Raw genomic sequence first — 10,900 nt, forward strand, 5'->3', positions numbered from 1 at the left:
GTGCTGAAGGGAAGCTCCAGCCCGGCGTCCGTCCCCACCGGGGAGTTGTGCCCGGGCCCGGGCCTCCTGCCGACGGACCGTGTGGCGCATTGTCCCGACTGCGGACTTTCTCCAGCAAAAAGGCGGAGGTGCAGTACCGCCATTTCGCCACACGAGGGACGGAATGGCACCCAACTGCCCCCTGGTGTCGAAAAAGCGCAAGGGCACCCGGGCCGGTCCGCCCCAGGCAGCGGCCGAGATGCAGCACCGGGGGCCCGGCCTGCCTGCCCTGGAGGTCAGCCTGCCAGCCCTGGAGGTCTGCTATCCAGCCCTGGAGGTCAGCTATCCAGCCCTGGAGGTCTGCCTGCCTGCCTGCCTGCCCTGGAGGTCAGCCTGCCAGCCCTGGAGGTCTGCCTGTTAGCCCTGGAGGTCTGCTATCCAGCCCTGGAGGTCTGCTATCCAGCCCTGGTAGCAGCACTGCCAGCCCTGGAGGTCTGCCTGTTAGCCCTGGAGGTCTGCTATCCAGCCCTGGTAGCAGCACTGCCTGCCCTGGAGGTCTGCCTGCCTGCCCTGGAGGTCTGCCTGTTAGCCCTGGAGGTCAGCCTGTTAGCCCTGGAGGTCTGCTATCCAGCCCTGGAGGTCAGCTATCCAGCCCTGGAGGTCTGCCTGCCTGCCTGCCTGCCCTGGAGGTCAGCCTGCCAGCCCTGGAGGTCTGCCTTCCAGCCCTGGAGGTCTGCCTGCCTGCCCTGGCAGCAGCACTGCCTGCCCTGGTAGCAGCACTGCCTGCCCTGGAGGTCTGCCTGCCTGCCCTGGAGGTCTGCCTGTTAGCCCTGGAGGTCAGCCTGTTAGCCCTGGAGGTCTGCTATCCAGCCCTGGAGGTCAGCTATCCAGCCCTGGAGGTCTGCTATCCAGCCCTGGAGGTCTGCCTGCCTGCCTGCCTGCCCTGGAGGTCAGCCTGCCAGCCCTGGAGGTCTGCCTTCCAGCCCTGGAGGACAGCCTGCCTGCCCTGGTAGCAGCACTGCCTGCCTTCCAGCCCTGGAGGTCTGCCTGTTAGCCCTGGAGGTCTGCTATCCAGCCCTGGTAGCAGCACTGCCTGCCCTGGAGGTCTGCCTGCCTGCCTTCCAGCCCTGGAGGTCTGCTATCCAGCCCTGGAGGTCTGCCTGCCTGCCATCCAGCCCTGGAGGTCTGCTATCCAGCCCTGGTAGCAGCACTGCCAGCCCTGGAGGTCTGCCTTCCAGCCCTGGTAGCAGCACTGCCTGCCCTGGTAGCAGCACTGCCTGCCCTGGAGGTCTGCTATCCAGCCCTGGAGGTCTGCCTGCCTGCCTGTTAGCCCTGGAGGTCTGCTATCCAGCCCTGGAGGTCTGCCTGCCTGCCTGTTAGCCCTGGAGGTCTGCTATCCAGCCCTGGAGGTCTGCCTGCCTGCCCTGGAGGTCTGCCTGCCTGCCATCCAGCCCTGGAGGTCTGCTATCCTGCCCTGGAGGTCTGCTATCCAGCCCTGGTAGCAGCACTGCCTGCCCTGGAGGTCTGCTATCCAGCCCTGGAGGTCTGCCTGCCTGCCCTGGAGGTCTGCCTGCCTGCCCTGGAGGTCTGCCTGTTAGCCCTGGAGGTCTGCTATCCAGCCCTGGAGGTCTGCCTGCCTGCCATCCAGCCCTGGAGGTCTGCTATCCAGCCCTGGTAGCAGCACTGCCTGCCCTGGAGGTCTGCCTGCCTGCCCTGGCAGCAGCACTGCCTGCCCTGGTAGCAGCACTGCCTGCCCTGGAGGTCTGCTATCCAGCCCTGGAGGTCTGCTATCCAGCCCTGGAGGTCTGCCTGTTAGCCCTGGAGGTCTGCTATCCAGCCCTGGAGGTCTGCCTGCCTGCCCTGGCAGCAGCACTGCCTGCCCTGGAGGTCTGCCTGCCTGCCCTGGTAGCAGCACTGCCTGCCCTGGAGGTCAGCCTGTTAGCCCTGGAGGTCTGCTATCCAGCCCTGGAGGTCTGCCTGCCTGCCTGTTAGCCCTGGAGGTCAGCCTGTTAGCCCTGGAGGTCTGCTATCCAGCCCTGGAGGTCTGCCTGCCTGCCATCCAGCCCTGGAGGTCTCCCTGCCTGCCCTGGCAGCAGCACTGCCTGCCCTGGTAGCAGCACTGCCTGCCCTGGAGGTCTGCCTGCCTGCCCTGGAGGTCTGCCTGCCTGCCCTGGAGGTCTGCCTGTTAGCCCTGGAGGTCTGCCTGTTAGCCCTGGAGGTCTGCCTGTTAGCCCTGGAGGTCTGCCTGCCTGCCCTGGCAGCAGCACTGCCTGCCCTGGTAGCAGCACTGCCTGCCCTGGAGGTCTGCCTGCCTGCCCTGGAGGTCTGCCTGTTAGCCCTGGAGGTCAGCCTGTTAGCCCTGGAGGTCTGCTATCCAGCCCTGGAGGTCAGCTATCCAGCCCTGGAGGTCTGCTATCCAGCCCTGGAGGTCTGCCTGCCTGCCTGCCTGCCCTGGAGGTCAGCCTGCCAGCCCTGGAGGTCTGCCTTCCAGCCCTGGAGGACAGCCTGCCTGCCCTGGTAGCAGCACTGCCTGCCTTCCAGCCCTGGAGGTCTGCCTGTTAGCCCTGGAGGTCTGCTATCCAGCCCTGGTAGCAGCACTGCCTGCCCTGGAGGTCTGCCTGCCTGCCTTCCAGCCCTGGAGGTCTGCTATCCAGCCCTGGAGGTCTGCCTGCCTGCCATCCAGCCCTGGAGGTCTGCTATCCAGCCCTGGTAGCAGCACTGCCTGCCCTGGAGGTCTGCTATCCAGCCCTGGAGGACAGCCTGCCTGCCCTGGTAGCAGCACTGCCTGCCCTGGAGGTCAGCCTGTTAGCCCTGGAGGTCTGCCTGCCTGCCCTGGAGGTCAGCCTGTTAGCCCTGGAGGTCTGCCTGCCTGCCATCCAGCCCTGGCAGCAGCACTGCCTGCCCTGGTAGCAGCACTGCCTGCCCTGGAGGTCTGCTATCCAGCCCTGGTAGCAGCACTGCCTGCCCTGGAGGTCTGCCTGCCTGCCTGCCAGCCCTGGAGGTCTGCCTGTTAGCCCTGGAGGTCTGCTATCCAGCCCTGGAGGACAGCCTGCCTGCCCTGGTAGCAGCACTGCCTGCCCTGGAGGTCAGCCTGTTAGCCCTGGAGGTCTGCCTGCCTGCCCTGGAGGTCAGCCTGTTAGCCCTGGAGGTCTGCCTGCCTGCCATCCAGCCCTGGCAGCAGCACTGCCTGCCCTGGTAGCAGCACTGCCTGCCCTGGAGGTCTGCTATCCAGCCCTGGTAGCAGCACTGCCTGCCCTGGAGGTCAGCCTGTTAGCCCTGGAGGTCTGCTATCCAGCCCTGGAGGTCTGCCTGCCTGCCTGTTAGCCCTGGAGGTCAGCCTGTTAGCCCTGGAGGTCTGCTATCCAGCCCTGGAGGTCTGCCTGCCTGCCATCCAGCCCTGGAGGTCTCCCTGCCTGCCCTGGCAGCAGCACTGCCTGCCCTGGTAGCAGCACTGCCTGCCCTGGAGGTCTGCCTGCCTGCCCTGGAGGTCTGCCTGCCTGCCCTGGAGGTCTGCCTGTTAGCCCTGGAGGTCTGCCTGTTAGCCCTGGAGGTCTGCCTGTTAGCCCTGGAGGTCTGCCTGCCTGCCCTGGCAGCAGCACTGCCTGCCCTGGTAGCAGCACTGCCTGCCCTGGAGGTCTGCCTGCCTGCCCTGGAGGTCTGCCTGTTAGCCCTGGAGGTCAGCCTGTTAGCCCTGGAGGTCTGCTATCCAGCCCTGGAGGTCAGCTATCCAGCCCTGGAGGTCTGCTATCCAGCCCTGGAGGTCTGCCTGCCTGCCTGCCTGCCCTGGAGGTCAGCCTGCCAGCCCTGGAGGTCTGCCTTCCAGCCCTGGAGGACAGCCTGCCTGCCCTGGTAGCAGCACTGCCTGCCTTCCAGCCCTGGAGGTCTGCCTGTTAGCCCTGGAGGTCTGCTATCCAGCCCTGGTAGCAGCACTGCCTGCCCTGGAGGTCTGCCTGCCTGCCTTCCAGCCCTGGAGGTCTGCTATCCAGCCCTGGAGGTCTGCCTGCCTGCCATCCAGCCCTGGAGGTCTGCTATCCAGCCCTGGTAGCAGCACTGCCTGCCCTGGAGGTCTGCTATCCAGCCCTGGAGGACAGCCTGCCTGCCCTGGTAGCAGCACTGCCTGCCCTGGAGGTCTGCTATCCAGCCCTGGAGGACAGCCTGCCTGCCCTGGTAGCAGCACTGCCTGCCCTGGAGGTCAGCCTGCCTGCCCTGGAGGTCAGCCTGCCAGCCCTGGCAGCAGCACGGCCTACCTGCCTGCCTGCCCTGGAGGTCTGCCTGCCTGCCTGCCCTGGAGGTCAGCCTTCCAGCCCTGGCAGCAGCACGGCCTACCTGCCTGCCAGCCTGCCCTCCCCAGCCACACAGCCCTGCCTGCCTGCCTGCCAGCCCTGGAGGTCAGCCTGTTAGCCCTGGAGGTCTGCCTGCCTGTCTGCCTGCCTGCCTGCCTGCCCTGGAGGTCAGCCTGCCTGCCCTGGAGGTCTGCTATCCAGCCCTGGTAGCAGCACTGCCTGCCCTGGAGGTCAGCCTGTTAGCCCTGGAGGTCTGCCTGCCTGCCCTGGTAGCAGCACTGCCTGCCTGCCTGCCCTGGAGGTCTGCCTGCCTGCCTGCCTGCCCTGGAGGTCAGCCTGCCTGCCCTGGAGGTCTGCCTGCCTGCCCTGGTAGCAGCACTGCCTGCCCTGGAGGTCAGCCTGCCTGCCCTGGAGGTCAGCCTGCCAGCCCTGGCAGCAGCACGGCCTACCTGCCTGCCTGCCCTGGAGGTCTGCCTGCCTGCCTGCCCTGGAGGTCAGCCTTCCAGCCCTGGCAGCAGCACGGCCTACCTGCCTGCCAGCCTGCCCTCCCCAGCCACACAGCCCTGCCTGCCTGCCTGCCAGCCCTGGAGGTCTCCCTGCCAGCCCTGGAGGTCTGCCTGCCTGCCTGCCTGCCTGCCCTGGAGGTCTGCCATCCTGCCTTCCAGCCCTGGAGGTCAGCCTGCCAGCCCTGGAGGTCAGCCTGTTAGCCCTGGAGGTCTGCCTGCCTGCCTGCCTGCCTGCCCTGGAGGTCAGCCTGCCAGCCCTGGAGGTCTGCCTGCCTGCCTGCCTGCCCTGGAGGTCAGCCTGCCAGCCCTGGCAGCAGCACGGCCTACCTGCCTGCCTGCCCTGGAGGTCTGCCTGCCTGCCTGCCTGCCTGCCCTGGAGGTCTGCCTGCCTGCCTGCCTGCCCTGGAGGTCAGCCTGCCTGCCCTGGAGGTCTGCCTGCCTGCCCTGGTAGCAGCACTGCCTGCCCTGGAGGTCAGCCTGCCTGCCCTGGAGGTCAGCCTGCCAGCCCTGGCAGCAGCACGGCCTACCTGCCTGCCTGCCCTGGAGGTCTGCCTGCCTGCCTGCCCTGGAGGTCAGCCTTCCAGCCCTGGCAGCAGCACGGCCTACCTGCCTGCCAGCCTGCCCTCCCCAGCCACACAGCCCTGCCTGCCTGCCTGCCAGCCCTGGAGGTCTCCCTGCCAGCCCTGGAGGTCTGCCTGCCTGCCTGCCTGCCTGCCCTGGAGGTCTGCCATCCTGCCTTCCAGCCCTGGAGGTCAGCCTGCCAGCCCTGGAGGTCAGCCTGTTAGCCCTGGAGGTCTGCCTGCCTGCCTGCCTGCCTGCCCTGGAGGTCAGCCTGCCAGCCCTGGAGGTCTGCCTGCCTGCCTGCCTGCCCTGGAGGTCAGCCTGCCAGCCCTGGCAGCAGCACGGCCTACCTGCCTGCCTGCCCTGGAGGTCTGCCTGCCTGCCTGCCTGCCTGCCCTGGAGGTCTGCCTGCCTGCCTGCCTGCCCTGGAGGTCAGCCTGCCTGCCCTGGAGGTCTGCCTGCCTGCCCTGGTAGCAGCACTGCCTGCCCTGGAGGTCAGCCTGCCTGCCCTGGAGGTCAGCCTGCCAGCCCTGGCAGCAGCACGGCCTACCTGCCTGCCTGCCCTGGAGGTCTGCCTGCCTGCCTGCCCTGGAGGTCAGCCTTCCAGCCCTGGCAGCAGCACGGCCTACCTGCCTGCCAGCCTGCCCTCCCCAGCCACACAGCCCTGCCTGCCTGCCTGCCAGCCCTGGAGGTCTCCCTGCCAGCCCTGGAGGTCTGCCTGCCTGCCTGCCTGCCTGCCCTGGAGGTCTGCCATCCTGCCTTCCAGCCCTGGAGGTCAGCCTGCCAGCCCTGGAGGTCAGCCTGTTAGCCCTGGAGGTCTGCCTGCCTGCCTGCCTGCCTGCCCTGGAGGTCAGCCTGCCAGCCCTGGAGGTCTGCCTGCCTGCCTGCCTGCCCTGGAGGTCAGCCTGCCAGCCCTGGCAGCAGCACGGCCTACCTGCCTGCCTGCCCTGGAGGTCTGCCTGCCTGCCTGCCTGCCTGCCCTGGAGGTCTGCCTGCCTGCCTGCCTGCCCTGGAGGTCAGCCTGCCTGCCCTGGAGGTCTGCCTGCCTGCCCTGGTAGCAGCACTGCCTGCCCTGGAGGTCAGCCTGCCTGCCCTGGAGGTCAGCCTGCCAGCCCTGGCAGCAGCACGGCCTACCTGCCTGCCTGCCCTGGAGGTCTGCCTGCCTGCCTGCCCTGGAGGTCAGCCTTCCAGCCCTGGCAGCAGCACGGCCTACCTGCCTGCCAGCCTGCCCTCCCCAGCCACACAGCCCTGCCTGCCTGCCTGCCAGCCCTGGAGGTCTCCCTGCCAGCCCTGGAGGTCTGCCTGCCTGCCTGCCTGCCTGCCCTGGAGGTCTGCCATCCTGCCTTCCAGCCCTGGAGGTCAGCCTGCCAGCCCTGGAGGTCAGCCTGTTAGCCCTGGAGGTCTGCCTGCCTGCCTGCCTGCCTGCCCTGGAGGTCAGCCTGCCAGCCCTGGAGGTCTGCCTGCCTGCCTGCCTGCCCTGGAGGTCAGCCTGCCAGCCCTGGCAGCAGCACGGCCTACCTGCCTGCCTGCCCTGGAGGTCTGCCTGCCTGCCTGCCTGCCTGCCCTGGAGGTCTGCCTGCCTGCCTGCCTGCCCTGGAGGTCAGCCTGCCTGCCCTGGAGGTCTGCCTGCCTGCCCTGGTAGCAGCACTGCCTGCCCTGGAGGTCAGCCTGCCTGCCCTGGAGGTCAGCCTGCCAGCCCTGGCAGCAGCACGGCCTACCTGCCTGCCTGCCCTGGAGGTCTGCCTGCCTGCCTGCCCTGGAGGTCAGCCTTCCAGCCCTGGCAGCAGCACGGCCTACCTGCCTGCCAGCCTGCCCTCCCCAGCCACACAGCCCTGCCTGCCTGCCTGCCAGCCCTGGAGGTCTCCCTGCCAGCCCTGGAGGTCTGCCTGCCTGCCTGCCTGCCTGCCCTGGAGGTCTGCCATCCTGCCTTCCAGCCCTGGAGGTCAGCCTGCCAGCCCTGGAGGTCAGCCTGTTAGCCCTGGAGGTCTGCCTGCCTGCCTGCCTGCCTGCCCTGGAGGTCAGCCTGCCAGCCCTGGAGGTCTGCCTGCCTGCCTGCCTGCCCTGGAGGTCAGCCTGCCAGCCCTGGCAGCAGCACGGCCTACCTGCCTGCCTGCCCTGGAGGTCTGCCTGCCTGCCTGCCTGCCTGCCCTGGAGGTCTGCCTGCCTGCCTGCCTGCCCCGGAGGTCAGCCCCAGGCAGCCGGGTGGCCTGCCTGCTGCTGCTAGGCCGCTGCCCCGAGCCGCCGACCCCATCGACAGGAACACGAGAGAGTTTACAAGCGAGAGGAGGCCACATATTCGACACCTTTCGTGCTCGTTTTAGTCTCCAGTCTGTTTTGACGTGTGTTATTCTGAATCTGCTGCTTTAACTCAAGGGATTCTGTCGCGATTGATGCCTTGTCCTTCGCTGTATGTTTGCACTGGTGTTGTAAGTCGCCCTCTGTAAGATCATCATTTATTATCTGCCAAGAAATAAAGATCATCATAATGTTCCCCAACTTTCAGCTTCTGGGGAGTTTGTTCCAGAGTGTGACGACTCTCTCTCTATCTCCATCTCTCTCTCTATCTCCATCTCTCTCTATCTCCATCTCTCTCTATCTCCATCTCTCTATCTCCACCTCTCTCTCCCTCTCCACCTCTCTCTCTCTCTATCTCTCCCTCTCTCTCACTGTGTGTGTGTGTGTGTGTGTGTGTGTGTGTGTGTGTGTGTGTGTGTGTGTGTGTGTGTGTGTGTGTGTACAGCAGTGTCCCTAGACGAGAGAGAGATCCCTAGACGGGGAAATTACTTTCAAACTGCAGTACCGAAATGTGTCCGTTAGATGGCAGCATGCACCAAGGAATGAAGGAAAGTGCAAAACAAAATGAAAAGGCACATCGCCTGGGCGAAAAATAATCGTAACAAATCAACGGGGGCATTTCTCGGAAAACTAACACCGGGGCAGTGCTCAGGGGGGTCCCACCTCGTGGCCACCCGGTTTGGGGGGCGATCGGGGCCGGTTCCGAAAATCGCTAAATCTCCCATAGCCAGCCCACGCTCCATCCGATAGAGCAATGCCGGGCGGCCGGCCGGCAACTACGGATCATAACAAATCAACGGGGGCATTTCTCCGAAAACTAACACCGGGGCAGTGCTCAGGGGGGTCCCACCTCGTGGCCACCCGGTTTGGGGGGCCATCGGGGCCGGTTCCGAAAATCGCTAAATCTCCCATAGCCAGCCCACGCTCCATCCGATAGAGCAATGCCGGGCGGCCGGCCGGCAACTACGGATCATAACAAATCAACGGGGGCATTTCTCCGAAAACTAACACCGGGGCAGTGCTCAGGGGGGTCCCACCTCGTGGCCACCCGGTTTGGGGGGCCATCGGGGCCGGTTCCGAAAATCGCTAAATCTCCCATAGCCAGCCCACGCTCCATCCGATAGAGCAATGCCGGGCGGCCGGCCGGCAACTACGGATCATAACAAATCAACGGGGGCATTTCTCGGAAAACTAACACCGCGGCAGTGCTCAGGGGGGTCCCACCTCGTGGCCACCCGGTTTGGGGGGCCATCGGGGCCGGCTGAAGAATCGCCCATACTCTGCCATAGGCAGCCCACGGTCCATCCGATCAGAGCAATGCCGGGCGGCCGGCAACCTATGGATCATAACACATCAACGGAGGCATGATAAGAGCATCTTTTATTATCTGCCAAGAAATATAGACCATCACAATGTTCCCCAACTTTCAGCTTCTACCACATCGCTGGGGAGTTTATTCCACTGTGTGACTACTCTCTCTCTATCTCTCTCTCTCTCTCTCTCTCTCTCTGTGTGTGTGTGTGTGTGTGTGTGTGTGTGTGTGTGTGTGTGTGTGTACAGCAGTGTCTCCGGTTTTCCTTTTGGAATGCCTTGAAGCCGGGGGGGCTTTGCACTCATGAGAACATAGGGTGTCCTTGCCCTCCTTTCGCAGCCCAGGGCATTGAGAGATCCCTAGACGGGGAAATTACTTTCAAACTGCAGTACCGAAATGTGTCCGTTAGATGGTAGCATGCACCAAGGAATGAAGGAAAGTGCAAAACAAAATGAAAAGGCACATCGCCTGGGCGAAAAATAATCATAACAAATCAACGGGGGCATTTCTCGGAAAACTAACACCGGGGCAGTGCTCAGGGGGGTCCCACCTCGTGGCCACCCGGTTTGGGGGGCGATCGGGGCCGGTTCCGAAAATCGCTAAATCTCCCATAGCCAGCCCACGCTCCATCCGATAGAGCACTGCCGGGCGGCCGGCCGGCAACTACGGATCATAACAAATCAACGGGGGCATTTCTCGGAAAACTAACACCGGGGCAGTGCTCAGGGGGGTCCCACCTCGTGGCCACCCGGTTTGGGGGGCGATCGGGGCCGGTTCCGAAAATCGCTAAATCTCCCATAGCCAGCCCACGCTCCATCCGATAGAGCACTGCCGGGCGGCCGGCCGGCAACTACGGATCATAACAAATCAACGGGGGCATTTCTCGGAAAACTAACACCGGGGCAGTGCTCAGGGGGGTCCCACCTCGTGGCCACCCGGGTCTGGGACCGATGGGAGCACTTTAAAATTTTCGAGTCAGGGGACCAGACGGCCGAGTGAAAAACTTTGAAAAATATTCTATCTCCTCACTCCCATTGACTTTACATTAGGGCGACCAGGCGGCCGGCGGAAAAAAAATCATAACAAATCAACGGGGGCATTTCTCCGAAAACTAACACCGGGGCTGTGCTCAGGGGGCTCCCAGCTATCAGCCACCCTATCCCGGGACCGATGGGAGCACTTTAAAATTTTCGAGTCAGGGGACCAGACGGCCGAGTGAAAAACTTTGAAAAATATTCTATCTCCTCACTCCCATTGACTTTACATTAGGGCGACCAGGCGGCCGGCGGAAAAAAAATCATAACAAATCAACGGGGGCATTTCTCCGAAAACTAACACCGGGGCTGTGCTCAGGGGGCTCCCAGCTATCAGCCACCCTATCCCGGGACCGATGGGAGCACTTTAAAATTTTCGAGTCAGGGGACCAGACGGCCGAGTGAAAAACTTTGAAAAATATTCTATCTCCTCACTCCCATTGACTTTACATTAGGGCGACCAGGCGGCCGGCGGAAAAAAAATCATAACAAATCAACGGGGGCATTTCTCCGAAAACTAACACCGGGGCTGTGCTCAGGGGGCTCCCAGCTATCAGCCACCCTATCCCGGGACCGATGGGAGCACTTTAAAATTTTCGAGTCAGGGGACCAGACGGCCGAGTGAAAAACTTTGAAAAATATTCTATCTCCTCACTCCCATTGACTTTACATTAGGGCGACCAGGCGGCCGGCGGAAAAAAAATCATAACAAATCAACGGGGGCATTTCTCCGAAAACTAACACCGGGGCTGTGCTCAGGGGGCTCCCAGCTATCAGCCACCCTATCCCGGGACCGATGGGAGCACTTTAAAATTTTCGAGTCAGGGGACCAGACGGCCGAGTGAAAAACTTTGAAAAATATTCTATCTCCTCACTCCCATTGACTTTACATTAGGGCGACCAGGCGGCCGGCGGAAAAAAAATCATAAC

The sequence above is a fragment of the Amia ocellicauda genome, unplaced genomic scaffold, assembly GCF_036373705.1.
Source record: "Amia ocellicauda isolate fAmiCal2 unplaced genomic scaffold, fAmiCal2.hap1 HAP1_SCAFFOLD_188, whole genome shotgun sequence".
NCBI lineage: Eukaryota > Metazoa > Chordata > Actinopteri > Amiiformes > Amiidae > Amia > Amia ocellicauda.